The sequence below is a fragment of the Patiria miniata genome, unplaced genomic scaffold (genome assembly GCF_015706575.1).
Source record: "Patiria miniata isolate m_02_andy unplaced genomic scaffold, ASM1570657v1 HiC_scaffold_20, whole genome shotgun sequence".
Lineage (NCBI taxonomy): Eukaryota > Metazoa > Echinodermata > Asteroidea > Valvatida > Asterinidae > Patiria > Patiria miniata.
In genome coordinates this window covers 16,875,146-16,891,040 of record NW_024037059.1, presented here as the reverse complement: position 1 = coordinate 16,891,040, position 15,895 = coordinate 16,875,146, and the positions used below count along the sequence as shown (strand labels likewise).

General features: G+C 39.5%; 1 protein-coding gene across 2 annotated transcripts in view; it reads right to left on the bottom strand.

Moving 5' to 3' along the window:
* The window catches only part of LOC119727624 (ankyrin repeat domain-containing protein 50-like), a 48,892-nt gene extending 33,150 nt beyond the window's left edge, over positions 1-15,742 (bottom strand). The window contains exons 1-3 of one of the 2 annotated variants that reach the window (XM_038199585.1): positions 15,610-15,742; positions 1,476-1,838; positions 1,221-1,222 (exon numbers count right to left, since the gene is read on the bottom strand). The gene's annotated coding sequence lies outside the window, so the exon portion shown is untranslated. The remainder of the gene's footprint in view (positions 1-1,220; positions 1,223-1,475; positions 1,839-15,609) is intronic. The other variant, XM_038199583.1, reaches the window with a different exon arrangement.
* Positions 15,743-15,895: the final 153 nt, after the last annotated feature.

Genomic DNA, 15,895 nt, shown 5'->3' with positions numbered 1-15,895 from the left:
CTTGCTTCTAGTTAAACTTAATCTAACTTCTGCGCAAGATAGCAGCAACATGATGCACTGAAGTGCTATATATATCCCTTATTAGCTGCAAACCCAAAACATTAATTGCCCTTGGCTTTAGTGTACAATAATAAAAATTGGCTGAAGGAGAACTTGAACCTGTGTTCTTGAGAATACCATATCCTATGCGCACTCTTCTTTCTCCAACCATACTGTTTAAAAGTGAACTTACACATTTTAAGTTTCTTTGTTGTTTAGTTGATGGGTTAAGTTGAGATGAATTAATGATACACCAAACTACCATCCTCAAGCACAAACTCGCATACTTAAGCCGTGTCCGCACTGGACTTTTTTTTGGGAAGGTTTTACCGAGACGATGGTAAAATGAGAAATGGTCAAATGTGACCACTGTCCGCACTTGGACTTTCGACACGGGAAAATTTACCCAGACCGCGTGGGAGAAGTAACCGAGCTGTCACAGTGTCAGTATAATGACTCACCGTACACAGAAAACAAATTGCCGATCACATTTTCAGCCGCCGATACGCACAGTATTATTACACACGCCATTTGCATGCACAACATAATCGTTTACACGATATTATTTCATCTTGACACGCTAAATCTTGACGAAAAGGCCTATAATTCTGACGCATTTGTGATGCACGTCGTCGAAGCCATGCCGCTGTACAATGTTCCGTGCGGCAGCAGTGCCATCAGTATTCGTTGGTTCCCATCGCATGCTTACAGAATCGAAGCTATGATGTGGGCCAGGAACCAGTGACTACGGCCTACGTACGGTACCGGACCATGATGTTCAGTGCATGACTACAGTAGCGTATCAGGATGAATTTGGATCGTAGAAAATAACATACATCGGTGGAGAAAGAGAATTTCCGCAAATTAATTCTCAGAACGTGATCTCTCTTCTCTGTGTATGTATTTGTCCGTTGAAATATATATTTTAACGAGATTTTACCGCTCCGACTTGATGATACACCGCAGCGTGTTTCTACAAAATCTTTGGCCACTGCACGTGCAGGTTCGTGCGGTCTCTGTATGCATAACGGGGCGCTCGGGCCGGATGTACGCTTTCCTGAGCCGCTTTTACCGACTCGCACTGTCCGCACTGGACTTATCGTCTCGGGAAAAGTGACCTGGTCATTTTTCCTGGGCGCGTGGGAAGTTTTCCTGGGCAGCAGTTGGCCAGTAAAAGTAACCGCTGGACTCAGGAAAAGTAACCGAGAGGAAAACGTCCTAGGCTGTCCGCACTGGACTTAAAATGGGAAAAGTACCCATAGTCTCGGTTAGTTTGACCAAAAAAAGTCCAGTGCGGACAGGGCTTAAGTGACTCATAAAATATATCCAGAATGAAATAAGATTAGATCAGCATACAACAGTGCAATTAGCTTAAATGAAGAATTGGCCAAATCCTGGACTATAAGTGAATAGTATGCGCAATCTCGGCTACAAACTTACCAGACTCATCTCCAATGCATGAAATGATCAGTCACTGTCTGGTGAGCAGGAAGGACAGAGGGAGAGGGGGGACAGGATCAGCTAGTGACGATGCCTGACCATGGTCTGACACAACAATCACACGTGTACAAGGATGGAGATCCTCACCATATGGCATATGAGTGTTCAGGGTGAATCTCTGAGCACACTCTAATTGGCTGGTCGGCTTTCTCAATCCACCTCCCGCCTGTGTGTTTCTAATCAGCTAATAGCTTGACTCTGTTGAGGGTCCCGAGTCACACCTCGTGTCTGGGAGCCACCGGAGGGTGATGATGATGATGATCGTGGTGCTGAATCACTTAATCCGAGATTACATCAATCTGGGAAGGTGAAAGAGAGCGGAAAATATTGAGAAAACATACTTCTCTGGTTACATTAATGCCGGTCTTTGTTGCCTGGGAAAAGTAGAGACTTTCGAAGTACAAAATGTACATGAATGTGTTCAACTCATACTGTGGTTTTAAGCTGTTTCACAGATACTGTCATCTTTGTGGTCACGTGGTAATCTCCAGGGGGCATTTCAATTGAAATATGTCCCATCATGCCGTTGTATCCTAAGCATGATGGGATGTATTTCTATTGAAATTCCCCCCATTACCACATGACCACAAAGATAGCGGGTATCTGTCAAACGGTTTAATTTTCTGTAAGACATCATTCCTGTTCATACTCCAAATGACCATTGAGCAAATGACCATCACCTACATGTACAGTGTCACATCATTAGATTTTCACAAGAGTCACAGATTTCACTATGACAAAAGCAACAACCTTTCAGGATATTGCTGCACCTTTAAGATCAAAATCACCGTTTGAATTGGCCAACTGACTTTTTGGTAGCAAACCTAAAATTGTTGTGGCTAGAAGCCAGACTACTTGAAACCCACAACTCAGGATTTGATGACAATACCAGGCTTACCATAAAACCACTCACATCTCATTCATCAATCACTTCACACCATCCAGCCAAAACTAATAAAAAACACAATGAAATTATCCCCCCAATGTGTGGTTTTACTGGGCCAATTCCAGCCACCACTGGCCAGAGCTGAATTTCCAGCCACTGTTGATCCCCCACCGGTCTGTTGTAAAAATCTCCCCAAATTGTGGAATGTTTTCACACCTGGTTTAGCCAATCAGTCACTTGTACCGTGAGTGAAACAGTTTGTCTGGAAACAAATTGGATGAAATTACCCATCTTCAGTATTTTTACGAGAGTGAAGACACACCCAGAGCGTTGTGTACATCATATCTGTACCATATGTTGTGGTACAGGATTTGGAAAGAACAACACAAATAAGCATTGCCACATCTGGCTAGAAAAAAAAAAGCTGTACTGTAGGCTGCCGGCATTGTTATCTGAATCAGAACAGACACGTTTTTTGGGGGGGGGGGGTGGGGGATGTTTAGAGATTTGTTTATTCATTCATTCTTTAACATTTATTTCAATGATGTCATTCTGTGCAAAATGTACAAACATGTAGAAAAATACATAAGGAATACAATAATATGATATTTGACAGATACTACTGACCCCCCCCCCCCCCCAGATCTGCCACTGAGTTAACTGTTATTCTCTGGAAATCATCAGCTCCCATTTCAAATTGGGTCTGTCGTGAACTGATACAACACATACAGTATACATTATTCATTCATGAATCTAATGTGACATTTCCTGTCCAAGTGGAAATATTCATTAGACGTAGATTTGCAGCATTTATCAATATAGTTATCAGAATTTGGTCAGACAGATCAATCCATGCAGTCAGAATGAATTATCACCCAGCCTTCAAACCAACTGCCTAACCCAAGGTTTATATATAATGATCAGTCAACTTTTGACCTTTCCCGTCACTTCAGTCATTTCTCAATTCAATTTTCAATTTGATTTCAGTTTTTCTGTTGTCCAAGCACCTGTTTCAAGTTTCAAAATTGATTGTTGAAGGGGGTGACGATTAAACACACATCCATGATGAATGAGTTATGACTTGTGAGTCAGACTGATTATAATTCAATGCGGACATGAGTGTAAGTGAGTTAGTTCAAGTTGACTTTGTCTCTTTAACTAAATATCCTGTGTTTGCGCAAAATGTTCTGGCTTTGTGTTGGAAATCAGAAGGCCACAAGTTATACCTGTACATGTATTGTATAGAGCCAAAGTTAATAAATTATGTGAAAACACAAAAATAAAGAGCATAGAAACTGAATCTGGCCCAATATCTGAGGCTTACAGTTTCACATAATTTGGGAGACTGATGTGATACACAATGTATTCACAATGCATGCATCTGAACATATGCTTTCTTAATGCACGAGTGAACGATAATTACATCTGTAAAAGTGCCATTATTAATTCATTGCATTTCCATGCATATTGTGTAACAGATACCGAACCCTACTTTGAAGTCATTGGCATTAAGAAATCCTGTATTTGAATCGTTTGTTTTAGAATCATGCGAATGTATCTATACAGTCCAAGTGCAAAAATTGAATCAAAATATGGGCATTCTGTTCTGAGAATTTTTATCTCTTTACAATTAGGCAACAAATCAGATTTTCATTTTGTGATGATGGAATGGGAAATTCCCATTATTGACTCCCACTTTTGCTCTACTCAAACTTGAAAACCAAATCTGCAGCAAGATTTGAATATATCGTGAAGCCCACCGACCTTACAACTCACACTTTCACAGTGTGTCCTACACAATTCCGTCCAATCTCTTCAAATAAGATTTCCCAAACATAAGTCGAAACGTGCTGATGAGGTTAAAAGGAATATCCCCATCGATTATCTGTCAGGCTCTTTCCTCCATTAATAGCTCCGTGAATTTAACCAAAATCCGCAGTTACCACACAACCACCCATTCTACAGTCATCCTATATAAACTTTGCTTCCCATTGTATTGTGCCACATCAGGTTTTCACAGACATGTTTATGATGACAAGGTTAACAGGGATATCCCCATTGATTTCCTGTCAAGGATCTAGGCCTCCCATCCATCATCTCCGTGGAAAGGATGGACAATGTCCTCCGATCCCATATATCTTGTGAATGAGGAGACCTTGGGATGTCTGGCCACTCAACAATCCCACCCAATCAGCTCCCAATTCTTCATGCATCCCACCATCAGCTGGTGTGGATGAAAAGCTGGTTTTGTTGCTGGTCGTTAATGTTTATTTTCATGTTGGTCTGAGGTAATAACCTGAAGGGTTACAGACAAGCTTGACCTTTGATGGTGGATCTAGGGGCCAAAAGCTGACCAATGTGGCAAGCAAAAACAGACTTCCAGCTAAAACATCATAAGAATCACAATGCATGTGACTGGTGACCAGCTGATTTTGCTCATTCCTACTTTTTGAGAAATTGATTCCCCTTAACGCTTTGTGGCATTTAAATATAATTCAAATATATGAAAGTAATAATCTGGTATATGGTGTTGTGTATTTATACAATAAATCCAGATTTTTGGGTCATGATGGCCATTAGTGGATATGGTTTTCCTTTTCGTAGAAATTGTGGGTGTAGTTTCATTTACGACACAGTGGTGGTTTAATTCCTTCCTCCATGGTTTAACGCAGAAAATGTCACCCATTTTGTGGAATGCAGACAGGCAGTAATGTTCTATTATTAACATGACCATATGTGGCCAATTCATGAGAGAAAAGGTATCGTGGCCCCTCCCACAATCTAAGCCCTCTCTCCATGATGGCAATGCTGCTGACTGCTGAGCAACATGAATGAACCACAAGAATAATGTAACACATCATGAGTCTCGGTTCATGGTCATTGGAAGAACATTCGCTCAGCGGGCTGCCTCACACACTGCCTGGGTTGAAAAGAAGAAAGCGGAAGTGGTGGGAACATATTGAGAATTGAACCTTCACGCTGGCTGAATATCAGGAATGCATGGGCAATGCGCGACAGGAGGCCTTTCATGAAGTAGTGGAAAAAACAGGCACTGGAAAGAACAAATGTCTCTTTCATCATTTCATGCGGGTTAATAATTTGATTATGTGGGCTTCCTGAAGATTTCAGCGGATATCATATTACAGATTAACTAGGTCTTTGTGGAAAATGTTATCGACCTCTTACTGTGGTTGCAATAATGAGAAATCTTGTTATGCAAGACATGCACAACTGATAAATTGTGATTTGAAAAAAAAAAGAAGTTTTAAACAGTAGCACTGAACTATGACATGTGATATAAACTGAGGAAAAATTTTACAAAAACTTGGTGTTGACATGTTGAGGCTACATTGCTTCACAAAGTTTAGATAAATGCACTTAAGGTCTAGGCAATTTTTAATTGTCACACAATGAAAAGTCCATGAAATGATTCCCACCCCCCAAAAAAATTCCAAGGCTATCAATTTCAAAAATCTGGATATTGCAAAACAATTTAGACATGATCATGTTTAATCGTTTGAACATACATGCCATGATAAAAAATTATTGACCGATAGATGAATGAGACGTTAAATGTACGTTGGCACACCCTACTGCAGCACAAAATACCTTATCATCACAAAAAAACCCAATGTCTAACAGATTACAAACATTGCGAAATAATGAGTAAATATTACTTCAACAATCGTCCATTGTCATCATCTTATCAATTAATGTGACCCTATTTAGATAAGACTGGAGCATAGTTTCTTCATCGTTTCCTTGTTATCCCAGTAACTCTCAAGTGTTATGATACATGAGCAGCTCAATCATGCTACTGAAAAAAAAATAATTGGTTGGGTTTAATACAATCTGGTACTACGCAACACCTAACAAAAGGTACATCAATCAGATGCATGCTTTGTGAATATTGCTCTGGGCACCAGCTCCCACGCAAGATGGGAAACTATGTTTAATTTTGTAGATGCAAAGTTTTTCACACAAATGTTTAAATATTTAAACTCAGCCAACACTTTACAAAGGCTGCAGCCTGCCTGGCAGAATTCAAGCATTGCACACAGCTGTTACAAGTTTCAAATGGCAAACCATCCAAGCCCACAAAACATTCACACTACCATCAACAACCAATCCCGTTTACTATCAGTATCACAGCGCTAGCCAAAGAAAAATTGTACCTTCAAGGCTTCAATCACAATGACAGCGGTCTTTAATATACATGTAATTCACAGTCTTGGTACATGTACTTCCTCTTTTACGTGCAAAATTATGATGTATGACAAATGCAATAGGAATGTGACAGCCGATCAATTCATTTTGTTCCCGGTGTGTATAGTGCACTTGATTATGAAACTCAAGTGAATACAAATATTTGCTGGTAGGTTGATTTCTTGTCCATAACAATCGTTTTAAAAATCATCTGGACAACCTGATGCGGTTCAAATCTACAAAGGTTAAACTCAAAGCCTGGGGATATCACCATATTCTGGGTTTGACTTTCAAGATGAAGGTATTTATGTAAGGGTTAGCTTCTTCCTGTTGTTGGTATAGGACTCATTAAAGTCTGGATTAATTTCAACTTGAGAAAAAAATCTCACTTAAAAGAAAACATTGCTGGCAATGACATACATAAGTTGCCAAATAACATTCCACTTAGAATTAGAATGATTCATTTATGAAGAGATTTTGCCTCATATGCAGCAAAAAATGATTTCATTGAAAACAATGCCTGTAAATGACAGCAACCCCAAACTGGCCTCTTCCTATCTTCATGTGTACATTTCCAACACTCAGTACGCCTGACTGATGTAAGATAATTAATACATTCCCTCATAACAACCAGTGCACAGGCTGAGCTGATCTCTGCATTCCAAGTGTCTAGACCCGGCCTGATTTCACTCTCCATACACTCTCTTAGACTCAAGCACCAGGAGCAATTCACACCCAAACATGTGAGATGGAGACGGTAGACTTCTCTCAAGCCTGACATGCCCTTCTTACTTCTAAGGACCAAAGGTGTATATTTCATGAACAAAGTCTGTGAGATCAGTGAATCCTGGGCTTATATAATCCTTCTTTTAGACATGATGTTCTGTTGAAATTTGAATTTTCAAGCATCTTACAGCCTCGACGAATGAGAAGGCATCTGAGGAGGAAGTGGGACAACTTTTGGTCTGATGAGGACTATAAATATGATATAATCTAAATATAGGCCTACTTGAAGATGATCAAAATTGAATATTTTGAGAATTGCTGGTTTTTACAAGAGGCAGGTAAGAATTACATGTAGCAATGCTCCCTTGTTCTCTCTGGAAGGAAGGATGACTGAGACGAGCAAGACGTGAGTCAAGTCTAGCGAGACAGTGAGAGAAGCGCATGCCTGGAAGGAAGCATGTCACACATCTGGGACAGCAGGGCTATTAACAGATATATGACAAAGCTGAAATTAGAATCTAGGCCAGCCTGCCTTCCCAAGATGCCAGGAGGCAAGATAATAACCTCTCAAGCACTTGGGATGAAATTCCTACTGGATCTTACAGGATGCAAGTTCCTCTCATGCCCACATGGGAGAAGAGAATCTCTGCTGTAATGCTCTTCATTTGGCTGTACATAAATGGGGACATCACTGCAACTCGAAACTGGATTTTTAAAATTTTTGATGGATGTTTCTTTTGAATACATTTGTGATTTCGTGAGTCCAAAATGAAACATTGATAACATCTCTTTTGCTTCATTAAGATTTCAAACTACTGGCTTCCAGATTGTATACATTCTTCAAAGTTTATGACACACACAGAAGTATTATAAATGACCACACAAAGCGATCGTGCCCGGTGTTTCCTTGATTTGCCATTTTGATAATTACATACATGACCCATGTTCATTCTAGCCATGTACTAATTTAAATTGTAATCAGATGCAGCAGTAGTCCATCATTGATTCAAGCTGGAAGGCAAGACTTTCCGCGTTAATTAGGAGTTCCTTTTCCTCCATCCAATACAAATATTTGCTTCACTGTATAGAAGAAAACTGAAACAGTGTGCACGCTTTCAATCAACGGATCAGGAGTCCAAATTAGGAACTGGCTTTCCCTGGCCCGAGCAGCCAAATCATCTCCCTTATTTCTTGTGAGGCATTTTTAAGGAATCGTCCAACCAAGGTATATGTGAGCATGGATCAATTTCAAATTCCTCCCGATGCTGGAAGTTTAGCACTGATGACAATAACATGTGCAGAGTTCACATGCTGGTGCAAGTCATACAGAAATGGGATCATACAGTGAGAAAATGAAGCAGCAATCTACATCTGTGCGCAATGTTCTGGCCTGGGTTGAGAAATGTATCAGAGATGAATAGGTCAGATTTGTACATGTTTCAGCAACAGATGCTGCGCCCATTCATAACGCCTGGTTTGTGGATGGCGACCCCATAACTCTGAATGGCAATAATATGGAGGTACCACTCATCGGATCAATTCCAAGATACATCACTGACGTCTGCATAGTTCTCTCCCTCCTTAAAGAGGACGGCTCATCACAGGCAGTTGAGGATCCAGAGATCACAGCTTCCTCAGTTTCTGGAGTTTTGTTGTTTCTTCACATGTGAGCATGGTTTGAAAAATAGGTTGAAACAGTCAGAAATGTCTTCAAATCAAATAACCAAATGAAGTGTTGTTATTTGGATAGTAAGGTCACGGTGCTGTACATGAGTGCTTATATAAAAACCAAAACATCAAAGACAAAGTTGAATCTTCAGAGCCTCAGAGTCTGGCATATTATACATGTAGTAAGTTGAAGACATATTTTTTTTGCATTTCACAAGACACTGTTTTTGAGTATGTGAATCTGTTCCAGATTTAACCCTTACTTCACAAGCTCACATCAGCCTTTTTTATATTGGGTTTTGGCCTTTAGCTTCATCAACATATTTTTATAAACACTGTACACTCGGTGTTGTCCGCAGTACGTCTTGTGAGAGAAATTCCATCTTAGAAAAAGAAATTACACAAATGCCCATCACAAATTACAGAAAGAATAGTAATCAGTATTCACTCCACGATTATTCAAGTTTAAAAATTGCTCAGATAGTCGCTTTAATGCCTTGAGCTACTCAGCAGATACATGAATGATGGTGATGAGGGGACATATGGGGGATGTGTAGACCCCCCAGGGCTTGTTATCTTACCCCTTGTGTGTCTTGAGAAAACAGGAAGGTGAACTGTCTGAGGGGATGGGGGAATGTAGCTGATGGGGACGGTGAATGCTTGAGGAGTTGCAGCTGTGTGCTGGGGAATGTCTGATGAAGGGATTTGTGCAATGATGAGGCATGAAAGTACATGGAAATAATGCTGTATGAGCGATGATGCAGACAATACAAGCTTGTTCAGGTATGGAGACTACATCTACGGTACATACCAAGAATTGCATGTCTTAGAGACTTGAATTGCTATTGAGAATGATGCAGAATGAGTACCAAAGCCTTTCTGAAGACAGCAGCTTGGAAAATAATTTACTTTCTTTAAGGATTGAAACATCATTGAATCTAGTAAATTTATAAAGCACACACGTTTATAAAACACATTGAGAGAAAATTTAATGAAGCACGGCAACAAAATGATGGGAGAAAAAGTACAATGCACAATACTAGGTGCCTGCAAGACAAAATGGAATATCTAGATGATGCATTAGTGGATTAAATATGCATGGGACTCGGCCTGTAATGAAATGTAAACAAAGTGCATCCATGAGTCACTGAGCCAGAAAAAAAGTGCACTTAAGTAAAATTAAAATTAAAGACACACTCTGCGATATGAATCCAATACATTTGTTGTAATAATTTTCCAGACACGTACAGCACAAATCAGATTGGATACATTACTCAACCGATCAACAATTTGCCCATTTAATTTCAACATTTTTAAAGATGTTTAAATGCAGTATGTACATTGTAGATGTTTATGAATGCTGTCTACATGTAGTGTACATAGCAGTCTTGGCATACTGCAGTCATGCATGTAAACGACTCGTATCCATGGCATCAATGTTAATGATGCCTGTAGCCTCCGGCTGAATAAGTAACAGTTTCTTTTTCTTCTCATTTCTGACTGGCGTGATTTTTGCCCCCCCCCCCCCCCCCAGTCATCTGCCAAGCAGCTGTGAAATCTCATTCATTAATCGTCATAATCAAACACCGAACCCCAACATCTGCCGACCAGAAACAGTTCCTGTATTAAAGCACAGCAACAACTGTGTGTTATTATTGATGGAGTGGGTTGTCTAAATATTGATTGTTGTCTGCCGGAGAAACAACATTCATCCTTCATATTACATTATTTATGTCAGTTTCTACTTGCGTGTACGGTGTATGTGGATCATAATTGATGTGATGGAAAGGGAGAAGGGGAATTTGGGTGGGGTTGTGAGGCTGTATATTATTCACTGTTAAATTTAAAGGTAAATTGAGAGAGCATGGAATTTCATCTCAGGATAATGTAAGCTTGCAAACGAGGATGTGTGAGTACGGTAGATTTGAATGGATTGATATCAATTCTCTAAATAATTATTTGCACGATTCCAAAATTTACAAAAAAATGTGACATTTTCGGACATTTATGAAGGAGCAACATCCTTGATGTCCTTGATTCATTTGGATTATTCCATGCGTAAGCTTAAATAATAATTGTTCATAATGATGAATGAAGTGTGCTCCTTATGATAAAGGACTGGTAATGACAACTCATAAAAATGATTTTTATTTTTGCTTGTAAGATAATTCAGGAACAAAAAAAAGATGCATGCATTTTCATGTATGCAAGGTGAAGAATTCAGACACACATTGTGTTCATGTTCAGGTACACTGGCATTACAATCTCTCCATAAAATGCCCTTCAGATAGTACATGCAATTACATGTATATTATCCTTCGTCTTTTCTGTTGCCTCCATAAAAAATAGATCTGTAACCCTATCCAAATCAGAGAGAAGAGAGGTGTTTGCCTCAGGTATTCCCAAGGTCTTGCTGCTGGACACCAAGGACACCTATACATAACAAAATCATATCTAGATACTCATCTGATATTCTGCCTACGTGCCCAGCATCTGCAATAAATTGAGCCAGAGATGCTTGGACAGGTGTGGCTATTTATTTGCCTTATCAAGTGGAGTGTTTAATTGCCTTGAGTGTCTCCATCAACTCAGTGGATGATTAACTCCTTCTCTCAGTCTGAGACATTAATTACATTTATTTCTCACCCTCTTTTAGTAGAACCAGGAAGAAAAATATATAATCAAGCAGGCCAGGGCTTATTCCACACTGACTGAGAGATTCGTGGGGCCTTCACGCATCGTTTGCTTGATCTCAGCTGGTCTCAAGGATGCCCCATATGCCGGCCTGAGCTCAATTTAACAAAGATAATTATGCTGAGCAAATTTGTGTGTGAAGCATGAATCATCTGAATATATTTTATTTATTTATTATCAGGCACATAATAAAACAACACTTACAGAAAAAGATAGGCCCGAGTATTGCCTAGAAGTGAACCAAATCACTAAAAGAGCTGCATGACACTGGCCCCCTGGATTGGTGTTTGAGATTATACGTTGCACTCTAGTATAAAAAGCAGGTGTAAAGCTTGCGTCAAGTTTATTACAATAAAACATGCACTTCTTTTTCTTGAATAACAGTTCAATTTGAACACTGCCAAAGGGGCATATTAGAAAAACCAAGAGCTACGAAAGCAGCCTGGAATTTATAACCTTTGTCTTGATAAATCGGAGACAGTTGAGATCCCCCAGATTTGGCCCAATATATGTAGCAAGCAAAGACATTGGAGCTTTAATGAAAAACGCGGGTGTGGGGCCGCACATCCTCTTCCCTTGTAAACTGTCAGGGGAGTGTTAGCATTCCCAAGACAAATGACTCCTCAGCAAACAAGGGAGACGGACCTGATGACAGGACTTGATGCTGGAGGCTTGTTGAATGTCAAGCCTATCTGACCTTTGATATTTTTGGTGGTCTTCTTGCTCGGACCTGACAACGTATCATGCAGACGGTTGTGTCAATTTTGCGAGAGACTCATCTGCGTTGTCATCTTGAACTTGATGCAGTATTCAAACGAGGAATTGTACCACAGTATTTTACCTAAACATTGAATTGTTCATCTCCAACATGAAACACGTTTTCTTTTTCTAACTGAATATCTCACAGTTTCATTTTTGTGTGCAAAAGTATGATTTTAGCATTCAGCTCAATTGTATCCACTAAAATATTGAATGCACAACTACTGAAGTCTACTGATAAAAAATTTGAGGTTTTGTATTGAAAATACAGTAACACCACATTCATGATATATATGGGGATGCAACGGTGCACACTAAACTACTGAAGTCTACTGATAGAAAATTTGAGGTTTTGTATTGAAAATACAGTAACACCACATGAGTATCTCTGATGGGGATGCAATGGTTATGGAATAGCTGCTTTACAACTGTCCCGGTACACCATGAGTTCAAGCAGAGTGCAAACCTGCGAGGCTCATCCTCCAAAGGCACCTGTACTAGACAGATGCATCATACAGTAACACGACATACAGTAGCATGCTGACCAATAGGGAAATAAAATTGGAAATTACACTAATGTAGCACCTGCAAGGCTGCACGGCTCACAGTAAATGTACACCACTGAATACCCTTAGGCAGCATTACCAGACATTTATCATCAAGTCTATCAACGTTAACAATGACAGATGTTGTATTGCAATCCTGCCCAGGGGTGTGTATGTTGCAGATTGTCAGGTGTAGTGATTCAACACTTTCACGCTCTGCTTATTTAAATGGGATGATGCCCTTTGCTCTGCCTTTTCATATAATGTATGTTTACCAACTCCATACTTAAGAGGTTAAAGCATTGAGTTCAATTCATCTCACAGAAAAGTAAAACAATTATGGATTGAAGACATTTGCAACAGTTCATTACAAAATATTAGTGATCTGCTAGTGGGGCTAACTCCAACTCCCACCCTCCCCCCAAAAAAATTCTTGTAATTTACTGAACACCAAAATTCTGCCTGTATTAAAAGTAAAGAATGAACTTTTAACAACAAGTTTACAATTGTATAAATTTGTCTCACAAAGTTTTTCAATTTCGAAAAGAAACTTCAAACAGGCAGGTCATTGAAATGTGGATACCCTGCCCCCAATTTCAATCAAATTATAGAACAAATTTCCTTCACTGTGCCCAACATCCCAATGATTCTGAGCTGTTGCCTCAAGGCGTGACAGTCAACACCCATGATTCAGGTAGCAGGTCTGAAGTTACTCCAGGTAATGAGATACTTCCAATGCCCAAGGCAGGGCATTCATGCTTTCAACACTTTCAGAATCATTTCCTCAAACAAAACGGCTATTTATAGTCTTCAGAATTTGACAAATTGTGGGCCTAGGTAGGTGGCTTGAGATATAATTGAGTGTCAGTATTAAGTGTCCAACAGATAGTGAACTAACAATGCTCAAGTTTTTGAGTAACAATATATGGAGTTCTTACTACATCCATGGCCCTTCGACTCGAAGCCCATGGCTGTAGCACAGAGGTGAATATAAAGTGGGAATCTATACAATTGTTGATGGTGGTTATGAGACTTGTACACATGTATGTATGGTGTATAAATATTCAAATGGTAAAAAGGTGTTTTTCTACCTGAAAAACAATCTCCATTATTTCATAATTGTGCAGAATGCAAAATTACTTCAGAAACAGAAACAGGTACAAATGTATCCTAACAGGTCCAGCTCAAATCCCTTAACAGACCCAAAATTAACAGTCGATTTCCTTTCCAAATTCTGTGGGTGTGGGAAATACTTGAAGACAAGTTACTTTATAAAATATGTTGATTTTATTGAACATATGCCCAAAGTCAGTCACTTATTTCAGATATTATTCACTACATGTATGTAATTTTAGCTCCTACCGGTAGGAGGAAATGCGATGAAAATGTTGTGTATAGGCCTACATGTATGAGATAACAGAGTCAAGATAAAGAGCCAAATCTGTAGAACAAAAATGACAAATGAGGTCTTTTAATTTGTAAACAATAAACAAATAAAATTCTGTACAAATATACATTGTACACAACTTGTACATGTATCTGTGTGATACTTTCAGGTACATGTACAGTGTACATTGCACTATATTTAATCATTCCTGAATCCACAGGCAACATAAATTCATGTCTTGTAGGGAGATACTTCAACCCAGTCTTTACTGACAATCCTCCCAGGAGATTTCTGATGATTGGAGGGCATGAAATGAGCGTTACACCCAATGAGTCGAGAGGCGATCAAAAGCACAAAGGCAGCACAATGGTACCTGACCAGCTAATGCCAGGGCGCACAATGTAGGCCTACAGTGTACAGGACTAGATCGTCTATGCTTGGCCTGGTTGGGTTATACAGCTAACACGCCAGCCATGTTATCAGCGCATTACTGCACTGAATAACCATGACTCAGGCTGGTAGATCCCTCGATACACCAATTCACAAGGAGCATTATTTCTGCACCGGTGGGCCATGATTCCAGTCACTGAATTCACCTGTTACGCATGTATTGAATTCCTTTATGGCTTTGATTGTAAAAGTAATAAATTGAAGGCTATGTATGTGGCCTGTTTATGTTCTGCATGGCATTTTGCATGCAACAAACAGGCCTATTATATTTAAATTAAAAGATATCAGTATTACTAAAATTAAATTGTAGTGTGTACATGTATTTTTAAGGTCTTTAAATGTAAAAGCCCCAAATGTACATTTACATAAAAAAAAATCCACCACACATTCATAAAATTAAAATCTGTAGAAACAGATACAAACACACTAGCTGACTAGGTCGTCTTGCATCATGTGCATGGGAGATAAAAGCTTAGAACCATGACAAATTAAATGTTGATCTGAACACAAGACTAGTTAAGACAGTGTTAGCAGTAGTGACATTACTGAAAATCTTTAATCAATGGAGTGCCTGGGCTTGCGTGTACAACGCGCAACGTTACGTGATCTTCTCAGTTGCTGTGTTGTCGAGGCCTATCTCATCTCATCTGTCAAAATGGTTATTTCACAGCAACTGACCGGCAATGAATAATTGTGACTTGACAAAATTACATGACAGAACGAACAGATTCACAGGAAAGACCACTCACCCTGAAGAATACAGAACTGGCATCAGAGTAGACAGATCGAAGAAAAATCCCGAAATCCAGAAGGGAATTTTGCTGAGGAAATCGGACAGAACTCAGCAAACCCGGCACAGCAAAGCATATGCAGGCGGCAGATTAGGAATAGGAGCGGCCTTTAAATCATATATGGCGCCCTCAAGTGGTCAAAGCTGCTGAATTACAAGCCTGTAAGTCAAAGCCTTTTTGATTGGTTTATCGCAAGAACCCAGTGTACTGGTGGCCAATAAAAATTACTGTTAGTGGGATTTTC